The 13,679-nt window shown below is 50.7% G+C and overlaps 1 protein-coding gene across 12 annotated transcripts in view; it reads right to left on the bottom strand.

Annotated features, from left to right (window-relative positions):
• The window catches only part of CALN1 (calneuron 1), a gene marked incomplete at its 3' end in the record, with an annotated part of 477,379 nt that overhangs the window by 376,125 nt on the left and 87,575 nt on the right, over window positions 1–13,679 (bottom strand). The window contains exon 1 of one of the 12 annotated variants that reach the window (XM_082358667.1): window positions 9,924–10,053. The exons of the other annotated variants lie outside the window; for them this stretch is intronic. Of the gene's footprint in view, window positions 1–9,923; window positions 10,054–13,679 lie in introns of those variants that run through there. 12 annotated transcript variants of the gene reach the window in all.

Here is a 13,679-nt window from a genome sequence, read left to right as displayed (position 1 = left end):
TTAAAGATCTGAGCTTTGGGAGTTCCCTGGTGGCCTAGTGGTTAGGATTCTAGGCTTTCACCGCTGTGGCCTGGCTTCAGTCCCCGGCCGGGGAACTGAGATCCTGCAAGCAGCATGGCGCAGCCAAAAAAAAAGAAAAAGAAAGAACAAAAAAAAAATCTGACCTTCTAGGGCAAAATAAAACACCCTAAGAAAGCAATGTCCATTTCAGCCCCTGGGTTTCACGCCCACTGTCTTTATCTCCAGTTAGTTTAAGAAGCATAAAGAGAGGGGCAGGAAAACATCCCCGTCAACACTGACATGCTGAAACAGGTGCCTGGAGTTGAAAAAGCGGAAAAAAAGGATCCAACAAAATATAATTTATTAGTCATCACCTGCTGAACATGTCACGGCTAGGTGATAAATGCCAAGAACATCATTTATGAACTATTCTTACAGCAGGTTTAACACAATCCACCATGATATCCAGAAACCTATATGTCGAGAATGTTCCTTCTTTGTTTGGACAACAGGAGGAAAATATTTGGGGTGGAAATGGTAAATGTAATTATTCTGCATGAAGTAGGGCAGCCTGCGTCTGCATCCCGCCTGGGACCAGGCTACTGAATATCTGTCAAGGTGTCAACTCCAACCGCAGAAGCAAACAACTTGGTCACACTTCTGTGTCCTTACCTAAATTTGGAAGGAGGGGATGGCGAATCACAGGTATCACTGGCAGTGACGTTTCTGGATTCACAGGTGTTTGAACGTAACTATATCCGTGGTCTTTCTGCATGTCTGTGTCTTGTGATTCCCTTGCCCCAGGAGCAGCTCGGGGGTGTCTTCTCCCCAGGATTCACCCTCCCGCGTCCCTCCTCCTGGTGTCGCATCCACAGCAGCCCCGGCCTGATGATCTGTGACTCTGCACAAATCTGAGTCTCGGCATCCCCCTCTCCAAAACTGAGTGGTTTAGACTAGATAATTCCTAACGTCCCTTCCAGCTCTCTGAGCCTTTGATTCTGACTCTATAAATGCTGACCAGGGACAGGACAATGTGCTGGATCCAGAAAGACAAATAATGCAAGTGATTTGTAATCACGATACCAAACTTTTGGGGCTCTAATACTAGAGCAATAAGGTTTAAATGTTCAGAGATGAACTTTTAATGAATATTTAATTGCTCTATTCTTCTTTATAAGAACACAAAGTGAGGGGAGGCAGGATCCGGGCCCCCTGTTCTCCAACCCTGCCTTGAATGAACCAAAGAGGCCGTACTCTCATGAAAAGGCGATGATTCCAGAAGCCATCCGTGTGAAGCTAAGCAAGTCAAGAACAGGATTCTTCTTAACTAGGCCCTGCCCTCCAGCAGCACGTGGAGCCGGTTAACAATGCAGGTGCGCTCAGCCTGCTACAGGGCATCAGAATCTGCATTTGAACAAGATCCCCTGGCAATTCGCAGGCATTTTCCTTTGAGAAAAGCTGTCTTAACGCCTTGGTTCTCAAAGCTGGCTGCGCAGTAGAATCACCTGTGGGGGCAGGGGGTGGGGGGTGGAGGGCTTTGTCCCATCCTCCCCCCAACAATGATTCAGATTTCACTGGTCTGGGATGTGATGGGGCATTGGGACTTTTTTTAAGGCTGCCCAGGGAATTCTAATGTGCAGCCAAGTCTGAGAAGCACTGAACTAAATAAATTCTCAGGTTCAGCTTCTAAAACTCAAATCCAGAGCCAACTAACCTCCCTCTAGAAAGATCTGTATCACCTTTCCCAAGGCCACAGCAGGGTCACCCACTAGCTGGAGTGCTAGTTGATGATGGGTCACCATCCCACGTCCTCCAAGGTCCTGCAGGACGTGGCCACTCCGGGGAAAGGTACCTGGCAGCACTGGTGCGCGCTCTCTCTCTCTCTGTTTCTTTCTCTGTCTCTTATGGCAAACGCAGTGCTTCAGATCACAGGACAGAACCTGCTTCTACAGTAGCACCTTCCACGCAGGGATCTATCTCCAAGCACATGGAACCCTCGGGCCAGCAGCTGGAACTCAGGCAGCCAGAAGAGTCCAGCGCAGATCCTCCTCGGCTTCAGTCCCTTCTGGTGTGCGAGATTCCGCATCAGCCTGCATCATTCCTAACGACTTAAGGCTAAGATCTCTGAGTGAGGACCCCCTGACAGTAACCACCAGCATCTATGCTTCCTTCAATTATGTGATTCCTCCCTGTTACCTACTGCCCTTTGAGGGCCCCACGGATTCTGTGCTTCTGGGTTTTTGAAAGCACTTCTCTCCTTAGGTGTGAGAAGTTGAGACTTTGGTGTTTCGGAGCCAAGCTGGGAGCTAGCAGTTCTTGAATCTACCAGGGCTCACAGGTCGGTTAGTATTGGTGCAGCAAACTTGAGGGTTGAGTCTTGGAGTGCAGAGAGAAACACCATCCTCTGCTGAGGGCAGATGATCTGTCCTGCACCAGTTACTGCCAAGTGACTCAGGAAGGGAAGGGATTGGGGCAACCCACCAAACAGACTTGAAAATGTCATCCCCGTGGGGAACTCTTGGCAGCTCTACATTCATGAGTTTGTCCAAAAGAAAAGTGATTTAACTGAAGTGATTTCACAAAGTCCCACCTGATCTTTATTGCAGAAAGCCTGCTTGTCTTTGGGAGGCAAGGGAAGGTGGAGATTTTACCTAGTGAGTTAACATGCTTCTGGAAGGGACACTATGGTGTGATGGGTCCCACCCAACACGGGCTAACCTGGGCCCCTGAGCTGCTTCTTCATTTCTTCATCTGTAAAACGGAGGAAATACTAATAATCAGAGAGTGGATGACACGTAGTAAGTACGATGCAAGTTTGCGATTATTACTTGTCACTTCCCACCGGATCCGGAATATGTGTTTATGTGTCTGTGCATAAAATGAATCATCCACCATAGACCAGAGGAAATAACAGAGCAACTGGTTTTAAGAACAAGCAGTAGGATGCTGGAGGCTGAAATGCTCCATTAACGTGCAGTACAGATGTTTTAGGTTTTCTTACCAGGCTATAAAAATGTTTACACAGTAATTAGGCCTGTTATCAGTACACAAACAGATTACACTTCACAAAATGAATGAACAGCACAAAAACCCTCCCATTTTTCATCAGGTTCAGCATGCTTTCCTAATTCTTGGGTTTACCAAAATAAATTCATTTTTCTAACAACACAGAGCCGGTGCGGAGTGTCGGGAAGAGGCGCTGGGGTGGGGAAGTGACAGTGTAACGGAGCGCATGTCATTTGCTCTCTCTGGTCCTTCTTTTTCCCCATCTGTAAACTGAGATAACCAAGGTCGCTGCTCTCTCATAAACTCCATGGTTCTATTACTTTACAAGCATTCTCTTCTAAGCACGTCTTCACTCTTCTCTTCCCCCAAGAAAGGATGTGTTTAATTAGAATACTGATGGGAAAGGTAGTAATTCTGCTGAATCGCATGAGTCTCCCATCCAACACACTAGCACGGAGTTGGTGGCGGCTCATTCCTGACACCGCAATCCCCAAAGCCAGTCTGCATGGTGAGACCACGCAGGACAGCGTTTCCCAAACACATCAATAGCTCTAAGTGACACTTAATGGAATGCTTTGCTTTTCCCGTTTTCAAAGGATAATATTCCGTGGTAATAAATACGTCACCAAAATAATGAACCAAGCTCCCTGACTTGCACTTCTAAGTTTTCATATGAGCTAACTTGTGTTAATGAAAAAGTAGAAGTGATTTGTAATCATGAACCCAACTTTGGGGCTCTAACACTAGAGCAATATTGTTTAAATGCTCGGAGATGAACTTTCAATGAATATTTAATTGGTCTATTCTTTATAAGTATAAAGCATGCTTTCAGTGAACACTATGAATACTAAAAAAGGCAAGATACCCTTTCTCCTAGCTAAGTTATGTGTTCAAGTTTCCTAATGATTTTGTTTCAAGGGGAAAAAGGGCATTGAGGTTTCAAGCTCTAGAGGAAGGAATTTGGGAGAGTCATTTGGAGATAGGGTGACCTGTTACAGCAATATTGCAAAACCCTTCGACAAAATATAGATGTAGGTATTTGAAATGCAAAGGAAGAAAATCTAACAATCTATGTACGGAAATGTGAATGGTCTGGGGAATGAGAGTGTAGAAAGGTGCTTTCCTTTTTTTATGTAACATTTCTGTACGGCTTTAATTTCTTTTAAAAAGAAGAATGTTGGCTTTCATAACGAAAAATATTCTTTAAGCATAAAAAAAAGAGCCACCCATTGGAGAGCTGGTGCAAAATAAGCATCCTAATTTCTGCCCCAACCAGGACCATGGGTTTTTGACATTAAAATTTCCAGAAATAAAATGGTAGGGAAAAAGCGTTTAGTTGATATAGTCTCACAACACCCCATTCATTCAAGACATTAGTGGTCATCGGCATCTACATTTTAAAACAATTTGTTTCTGATTATAAAATACATTTGAGCTCATTTAAAAAAAAAAAAAACAAATATCATTCAAAATGCCAACTCCTTGGGACAACAATGTTGACATTTTTAGTCCACTTCTTTCTATTATTCTTCTGTACCAAGTTTTTAAACGAAACTGAAATCATACTAGAAATGTGGTTTTGTCCATACCCATATTTAATTGGTACATTAGAAACCACTAAATTAAGGTCACCAAAGCATTTTCTCTCCATCTGTTACTCTTAAACACTACATTTCATTTTATACTCTAATGAATAAAGACTCACTTTGTTGTACCAAGGGAGTGCACACAGAAAGCACAGCTGCCAGGGTGATCTTTTGAAAACATAAATTAAATCACGTCACTTTGCCGTTTAACACCCTCCTGGTGCTCCCATCAAACTCAGTATCGAGCCCAAACTCTACAGGGTGACCTCTGAGGCCCCTCAGGAACTAGCCCCTGCTTCTCGGTACACATCTCCTGCCACACTAGCCTCCTTCCTGTTCCTCTAAAGCACCCTGTGGTTCCTACCTCAGGACCTTTGCACTGGCTGCTGCCACCGCCTGGAAGTTCTTCCCCAGATCTGCCCGCAATTTACCCAGCTTAAATATGGCTCTTCGGTGAGAACTTTCTTGACCACCCAATCCGAAGCGGCCCCTGTATCTGTCTCCATGATATCATCTAATTTTATTTTCCATTTTTATTTTTTTATTGTGTCTTACGCCACTAGAATATGAGAGTACCACCTCTGTCTATTCACCATTGTCCTCAGTACCCACACCAGATGCTCAATAAATATTGGTTGAATGAATGAAAATGTTTTCAAAGTACCCAGATTCGTGGGGCATGAGCTAAAGCAACCTCCTTAAACAGGCCTTATTCTCAGCAGCACAGTCCCTTAATGAGACTTTTTAAAATAGGCCGTCACCTTCTCCTGTGGCCTGGTAACGGAGAGCGGCCCACAGCCCTGCCGGCGGGAAGACAAACGAGTTATTTAGTCTGGGTCAGACTTTCATTCTGTTTATCCACCCCGCTACCTAAACCAGAAACTCTGTGGCGACACACTATACCCTTCCCTTCTCTTACTCCTACTCAATCGATCAGTAAGTCCCACCAACTATCCCTCCTGTGGAGGACATGCCCAAGTCTTCTAGCAGGATCATTCCAACTTCCTTTTTCAGAAAAACTACCTCTCCCCGTTCGGATGAACTTTCAGAAAACTGTTCCTGATATGAAGACCCAAAGCTATGCCAGTTAGACATTTCCTCTGAGCATTCTGAATGTAGCAGAATAATAAATATAAAAATAATAATAATAATAATATGATGATGATGGAGGAAAAGGCTGGAGATCATTTACTTCCATAGCATGACCTGAGAGAAACCGAAAGACTACTCCAGCCACCAAGATCCCCTCGACTGCCTAATTCCCAGCTGCTCCAAGCCTGGTTCTTCGGGCGTGCCCTCAGCCCTGTGAATTCCCATCAGTACTTCTACAGCATTCTCCTTGTTTGCTTTAGTTGCTAGCCCAAGTCAGTTTCTGTTGTTTGCAACCCAGGAACCCTAATTGAGAATTCTCCTAAATGTTTGCTCGGTCCATCTCTTCTCCATACTCCCCACCAGGACCTCAGCACCAGCCGCCTCACCGGTATCTACGCCTCTGGTCTCCTCACTGCCAAATCCATTCTCCACGAAGGCCCCAACCGTACTTACCTAAAACTCAGATCTGACCATGCCGCCCGCCCCCTGGTCCTGACCAAAAGCTTCCTTCTACCATTCCAGCCTCTTCTCTTGTCATTCCCTGCCTCACCCTTAAAGCTCCAGGAGCTCCAAACTACCAGCTGCTTCCTCACATTTTCCATATGTTTTCTTATCTCTCACCCGACTTCCTCTGCACTGGGATCCCCAGGTAAGGCTGGCCACTTCATAATCATCCTTCAAGCTCCGCTCAGACATCACTGCCATGCTAGGCTGGCCGCCTTCCGTCTCTGCTCGCAAATGTGCACGCCTCACACATGGTCTGCCTTCCCCGCTAATCTGTGAATTTTTTGATGGCAGCCGCCGTGTCATATTCATCTCTCTATCCATACCACATAATAGGCACTGAATACATTTTTGTTAGATGTTAAATGATTAAAACCATAATTCACTCGGAAAGCCCCAGGTTGGATGCAACAACTGTGCTTTCATTTTCCTCCTTTTTAACCACATGCAGAATTACCCTCCAGTGGAGCAACCGAGGGATCAGCCAACGCCCTGCCCATCTTGAGGGATGGTTTCATCGCTTGAGAGTCAGGACGCACGCGGTGTTAACAAACATCGGGGGCTGCTGCTGGTTGTGCTGCCTAATGGTTCTCCATCGCAAAAGGACGTTTCAGACACTCTGACTACATCAGGTTAAGCCTCGAAGGAAGGGCAAAGATGCCACCCACCCCATACCAATGTGGGCACAGATAGGGAACATGCAAACAAAGACGCAGCAGCCTATAATCAAGCCAATCTGGGCTCGAGCCTCACGTGGCTCCAGTGTGGGCACACGTGGCTCCAGTGTGGGCACACGTGGAGGGCAGGGCCTCCTCCCCTGGCCCACTGCACAAGGCAGAGCTCCTCCTGTGCCTGAGTTTCCTCGTCAGGAGTGAGGAATGAGATGCTGCCCTAGATTCACTCAGCAAACACAGAGGGGGCACCCGCCATGGGTCTGACCCTAGACAAGGCACCGAAGGTCAAAGGTTACTTAACCGCCCTTCAGATCATACGCAGCAGTGTGGAAAGATCCCTGGACTTCCAATCAGGAACTCCAGCCTCTTAGAATGAAACCATAACCCTGCCTCTTACCCACAAGCTACGGGGCCTCAGGAAAGTTAGTTAACCACCCTTGGCATCAGTTTCCAAATAAGAAAAAATGGGAGTTCCATGAGCTCCAATGTGTAAAGAGTCTGGCATCAAGAAGGGTCCCAGAAATCCGAATTAAGAGGGTCTGCAAAGACCTTAAATGTCCAAAGTTCTCTCTGAGCCACCAGAATTCCTCTCAGTATAAGAACTAGCGCCCCCTTCTGCCACCCACTGAGCACTGCAGAGGCTGTCAGCGCTGGAGCGGGCTGGCAAAGCCAGCAAGACCGCGGACGCGGCGCCACGACCAAGTACCAGCCGTCAGACACCTCTCCCGGGCTGTAGACCCAGGGGCACACTGTCCCTCCCAAAGCCACTTGCTATGGAAAAGAAATTTCTAGATTGCAGCCGAACCCTGCCCAATACTTGGGCGCTTATCAGAGGCCTCCCACTGCGGAGATAACTGTCAAACTCAGCCAAGCAGCTGTCACACGCGCACCCTCACCGCCCCCCCCCAACCCCCATCACCCCTCAGCGAGGAAAGGGAGCCGTAGGTCTCCATCAAGTCCCGCCCATCGTGCGTTCTCCTCGGAACCAGCTGAATGAAATGATTTTCTTCCCACAAAGCCCTTAGGCTGCGCCCTCACTGAAGGCCTGATTACTGGCAATAGTTACAGTCCGAGGTCACAGAAAGGTGATCTCTATGAACAATTCTCAGCGGATTTAGCGCTCCTCCAATAAAATATCCGAGGGATTGGGTTTCCTGAGAGTTTTGTTTTCATTACTCCACTTGGATACAGCCAGTAACCAACGTGAGTGTTGAAGACCAGCTTCTCAGTAAACATAGCTGTTTTTCAGGCAGCTACTGCCATGAAAAACCCACATGTCTGCAGTGAGCTCAGAAAGGGGGGGGGGGCGCTCGGCTGGGCCTCCACCAGAGCACGCTGTGGGGTGAACATGGCCCAGGGGCATCCATCGGGCATTCGTGGGGGCCAGCTGCCTAAGGAACCAGCAAAGCTCTGCGGCTGCTGGAGCCCAGGAATGGATCCTTAGCTGGGGTGTCCCAATAGAGCAGCAAGCACAGGAGAGGTCCGAGTTCAGAGCCTCATAGAAACAAGTAGCAAAGAAAATGGGGACTCCACCAACACCTCCTTCTTCACCCCCCAAAGATGAAATAAAAACCACCAACAAGCCAAGGAGGAGAGCTGGAATCAGGCTGGGATGAAAACCGTGTCCTGCTCCAGCCCCAAGACAATTTCACACCAATGGCTTAAAAACCCTTTCCAAAGCTCTGATGCCTAAATTGAAAAAGAGTTTATCTTTTGGACTGAAAGTCAGCAGTTAAAGAAGCAGAGCGTGAAAATCCTAAGAGTTATGAGTTTTCACATTTGCACAAATGGCCTGTGTGTCTGTCCACACAGAGGGCAGTAATCTACCCATTCTTCCCAGAGAAGGTCACCTCAACTCTATCCCCGAGGCTGCTCTTATCCACTCTAGAACGTAGTTACTATTACCGCTAATCAGACTTCAGTGGACACAGACACACACGGCCAGCACTGAGCTGCTCTTCTCCGAGCCCAGCAAAGTGTCCTATTCTGCCAAAAATCAAGCGCAGGGCCTGGGGATGGCGCCCCAATCTTGGCACCTCAGGAACTGCAGGCACCGTTCCCCGGGGCAAAGGGCTTCAACACCAAGGGCAAGGAAGGCGCTTGCCCCACACACTGGTCCGCAAAGGAAAAAGAGCAGAGGGAAATGGTGCTGGGCGTGGGGGCAGAGGGCACACGTGGCTGGCGCCTCGATGCTAAAAAGTGGCCCTCCGTCCACTCTCAGCAACCCCATCCCGTCGGGGTGAGGCGTCCTCCGCTCTCCCTGGCCCCGACGCCGGCCCCAGAACTACCTGCTGCTGCCTAGGCGCCCTCAGGCCAAGTCTGAGGAAGTTCACTCCCCGTCGCGCCAGTCCGGGGAGGCTGGGGCACCCGGTAAACCCAGACTGCCTGGCAGAGTCGGCGCCCGCCTCTGCCCGAGAGCGGGACTCTGGGAGCTGCTGGGGACCCAGGGTCCAGCTGAGTGACAGCCAGGTCCCGGGCTGGGCTGCCGGAGGCCTCCGGGTGATCCCGCGCTCCCCAGGGCCCGCGGACGCCGGGCGGGTGGCAGCGAGGAGCGTGCGCCCCGGAGGGCGAGCAGCCCGCGCCTGGGCTGGAGATGGAGAGAATCCTCCCCCTATCGCCATGACTCCCGGCTTCCCGGATACCTGGAAGCCGCCCCGCTCTCCCACCTGGGCTGCGGTGCAGCTCCCCTCCCTTCCACCGCCCGGGCGCCCGCGGCCGGGGGCGCGCAGACTAGCGGCCACCGGCGCAGGGGACTCGGCGAGCGGCTCCCAGCCTGCAGCCCGCACAGTTCCGGGACACCCGGGTGGGACACCCGCGGCCCTGCCCCGGCCCCACGCCTCGGGGCTGGCGGCCAGCAGCCACCCCCAGGGAGGGCAAGGCAGCTCGGACAACCCCCAGCCCGCCCGGTGCCCTCCGCCAGCGCCAACAGGTATAGGAGGCGTTGTCGCCCGCCCACTCCGGGGCCAGGGGCCCGCGACAGCCGCGGGTTTGGAGTACGGTGCGGAGGAGCGAGGACGGAGGGAAGAGGCGAGGGCGGGAGCGAGCGGGCGGCGGCACTCACCTCTGGCTGGGCCGGGGCCGGCCGCGCGGGCCCGCCGCCCCGAAGCCCGGGTTCCGAGGCGCCTCCGCGCGCGCCGGGGGCTTCCTCCGAGGCCCTCAGGGAGGGGGCGGCGCGGGGGGAGGCGCCGGCGGGCAGCGCTCAGCCTCACGCTCACACCCCCGGCCGGCCGCCGCGGCCCCGCGCCGGCATCCTCGCTGCCGCCGGCTCCCACGGCGCCCCGGGCCGCTCCCCAAGCGCGCGCCGGGGCCGGCGCGAGCCCCTCGTCGGCTCGGAGCGCGATCTGGGCGCGCTCCTCCTGTCCTTGTCCTCGGCTCCCGTCTGGGGACGCTGCCCCGCACCCCCGGCTCGGCGCGCTCCTCTACCCCTCCCGCTCCCGCTGGCCGTGCAGAGCCCCGGCGCGCGGGCTCAGCCCATGTGCGCGGCTGCCTCGCTGCGCCCCGGAGCCCAGTGGCCGAGGCCCCGCCGGAGTTGCGCGCCCTAGAAACTCCATGCAGCTCCGGCCTCCTCCCCGGCTCCTCCCCGGTGGGCCCCCCGGGGCCTTGAGACCGCCCGCGGCGCCGTCCCCGCCCTGCCTTCGCCCGCGTCAGGAGCCGGGGTTCGGGGCGCGCCTCGCCTTGGGGGGTCTGGGAGACACCACCCCCACCCCTCCGCCTTGCCAATGGCTCCCTCGGTTTCCAGGCAGCGCAACCTGAGGAACGCCTCGGCGCGCGCGCACTCACACTCGCGCATACACACACACACACACACACACACACACACACACACGCACTGCACACACAGGCACACGCGCGGGGGGCGAACTGGAGCTTGGCAGACGGTCCTCCTTCCTTCCTCCCCAAAGAAGCTGCCCACGTTAACTCCGGCAAACTGCTGTTCCTCGGTATTGGACAACTTACCCAAGCGCCCCCCACCTTAACTACTTCATCCCCAGGTCCAGGATCACACCGGCATCCGAGCCCGGGGGGAGGGCGGGTGCCGAGTTGAGGTGCCAGCGGCCAAAACTGGGGGAGGAGGAGGGTTCGAGGTGTTCATCCCAGCACCATCTAGGGAGGCACTTCTGCAGCGATCGCCCACCGACCTCTGATCCCTCTCCCCAGGGCCTGAGAACACGTGGTTTGGCCCCCCACTTCCCTTTCCAAGGTCACAGAATGGATTTGACGAGGGGGAGAGGGTGCTTGGACACAGGTGTGAGCTAGGCATCTCAAAGACCGTCTGCAACCTGCCCTGGCACTGCCCCCTGCCAAGTCCATACCCAGACAGATCCCTTTCCTCCTCTGCCCCGTGCCTCAAGGGCAACCCGTTAGCTTAGAGCCTCCAGTCACCTTTTCTGGTCCGCACCTGTCTACCTCTCATGTGCCCAGAAGCTGACAGAATACAAAGTGCTACCAAGGTTTGTGTCGTCAAAAAAAAGGAAAAGAAAGAAAAGAAAAATCCAAACACCAAGATGCATCTCTGTCTGTCCCACAGACAGAATCAGGCATCTACCAGTCCCTTTCTGCTCCTCCCAAGGGTGCACCACAGAAGGAACCCACCTGGCTGGAGCAGGCTATCCTTTCCTTACAGCACTCTCTTTTCCAGGGTCCCTAGTTTCTTGCCCCCTCTAGGTGGCAGAAAGACTGTGCCACCAGCTCAGAGTCTTCCAATTCCCAGAATCAAAGAAAAGATATATATAAAAATTCTCATACCAATCAGGAGCCAAGCAGGCAATACTGCCATAAGCCTCTGGTCCAAACAACTCAGCAATCACCTCTATTCCTGCTGGGGCAGCTGCCAAGAGAACGTGGGCATTGATGCTAACAGCCAGCGGCACAAGTTAATCAGGATCCCCTCCTTGTCTGCACCTCCTGGTTTGCAGCCTGGGTGTGGTTCCTCTGAGCCCTGGTAGCACTCATTGCTGGTACCATACCTTTGGCATTTAGCATTTGCTACCTTGTATTCTTACCATCTTTTCTTGTACCTGCCCTACTTCCAAAATTATCTCCTTAAGCCATTGGCTGAATCCTACCTACCTAGTTCAGAGATGTATCAATACAGAGAAGGCACTTCCAAGAGTTTCCCTGAAGGGTCACGGGCAGATGAACTAAAAGAGTGGATAGAGTCTCAGAATGATCTTTCCCACCAATCTCTTAGTTTGGATGAAAGCTGCATCTTCTAGTAATCTGTTGCCTCTACAGCAGTGGTTCTGTCATTTTCTGGATGGCAACCAAGTCACCAAAGTCCCTTAAGCAAGTCTATATACACACATGGAGTTCCTGGTAGAAAGTAGATTTAACCATTTAACTGGAGCAGGACACATATGTCAGATTTCTGCCCTCACTGCCTGTGTGAATTTGGGCAAATTGTTGGTTCTCTCTAAATCTCACTGTCCTCATCTATCAAATGGGGATAATTAGAGTATCTACTCCATAAGTTTGTCATAAACATTAAATGTGATAACCTGAAATAGCAGTTCACTCAGTTAACTCAGCTCCAGGCATAGTAAGTGTTCAACAAATGCTGGCTGTTGTCATTATTCATGAGTAGTTAACACATGTCAAAGACATTACCTTGAGGGAAAAAAATCAAGGACCTCAATGGACATCAAGAACTAGGAAGCCAGGTGGCCGACTTTGGTGAGCACACTAAATACAGTTTCCTGGTCCTCGCCAATTATGACCATTTTGAGACAGGTTAAGAGGGTTGCAGGTTCTCAGGCCCTGGTACCCTTGCTCCAACTTTTATTTATTTGTTCAATATATATTTATTAAGGGTCAAAATGTGTCAGCTCCTTCCTGTTAAATTGCCAAAGAAAATCTTGTACCAAATATCAGAATGGAAGCTAAAACCAACATGGAACAAAATGGGTTCCATGCATTTGTACCTTGATTTGGCACAAGTACTCTCTCCAACCCAGAATAATACAGCCCTCCAGGAAACAGCTGGGAGTAATCATTAACTTTGTTCTATCACCTACCTCTAGCTTTGGGACTCAGAGTTATACAAATCAGACACCTGGACAACTGCTACCTTACCAAGTGGTAAACATTTTCTAATATGGTCAAAGTCATTGCCATCTCTACCTCAGCCTTTCCCCTGTCTTTCCTTCTTTTGTTTTACCTGAAATAGCAGTTCTACATAATAACTACAATAACTACATCTACTTCAAGTGCCCAAGACAGTCAAGGGTAGAGGGGGATGAAGGGGTCTGTTGCATTCTGAAGAGAAATAGGCAGAAAAAGAAAAAATCATTTGGGTACGTGCTGGAGGGTAACATTTTTCATGTATCCTATCAAAATGCGGACAATGGAATGCATTGGCTTCTTTACAACACACATTCTCTACTTTGTGGCAGGAGGTTTTAGAGTGGTTTGTTAGGCAGCAACAGATAACCAGAACAAAATTCAGTACCTGAAAGTAGACTGGTGCTGTAACAAACACTTAAAACGCTGGCTTTGGGATTGGACGACAAGCAGAAGTGCCTCGGAAGTCTGTCAGTGAAAGCTGCAAGGGCCTCAGGAAGACTCTTGGAAATGACTTGAAGGACACCGAGAAAACTGTTCCTGGAAGCTGGGAAAGAGAGCACCTGAGCCATGTACTGGTGGGTCACTTAGCAAAACAGTTGCCTGTAGTAATGTGACAGATGAGAAGGCTACCTAATGAACTCATGGATCGGACTAGAAGAGTTCCAAGTAGAGCACAGAAGGAGCCAAGTGAGTTTTTCTAGATGCCTATGATAAAAGACAAGCAGAGATGAATTAAAGCAGAAATCATTCCATT

Source organism: Balaenoptera borealis, assembly GCF_965194805.1.
Source record: "Balaenoptera borealis genome assembly, chromosome: 16".
Taxonomy (NCBI): Eukaryota; Metazoa; Chordata; class Mammalia; order Artiodactyla; family Balaenopteridae; genus Balaenoptera; species Balaenoptera borealis.
This window is presented reverse-complemented; position numbering and strand designations above follow the sequence as displayed.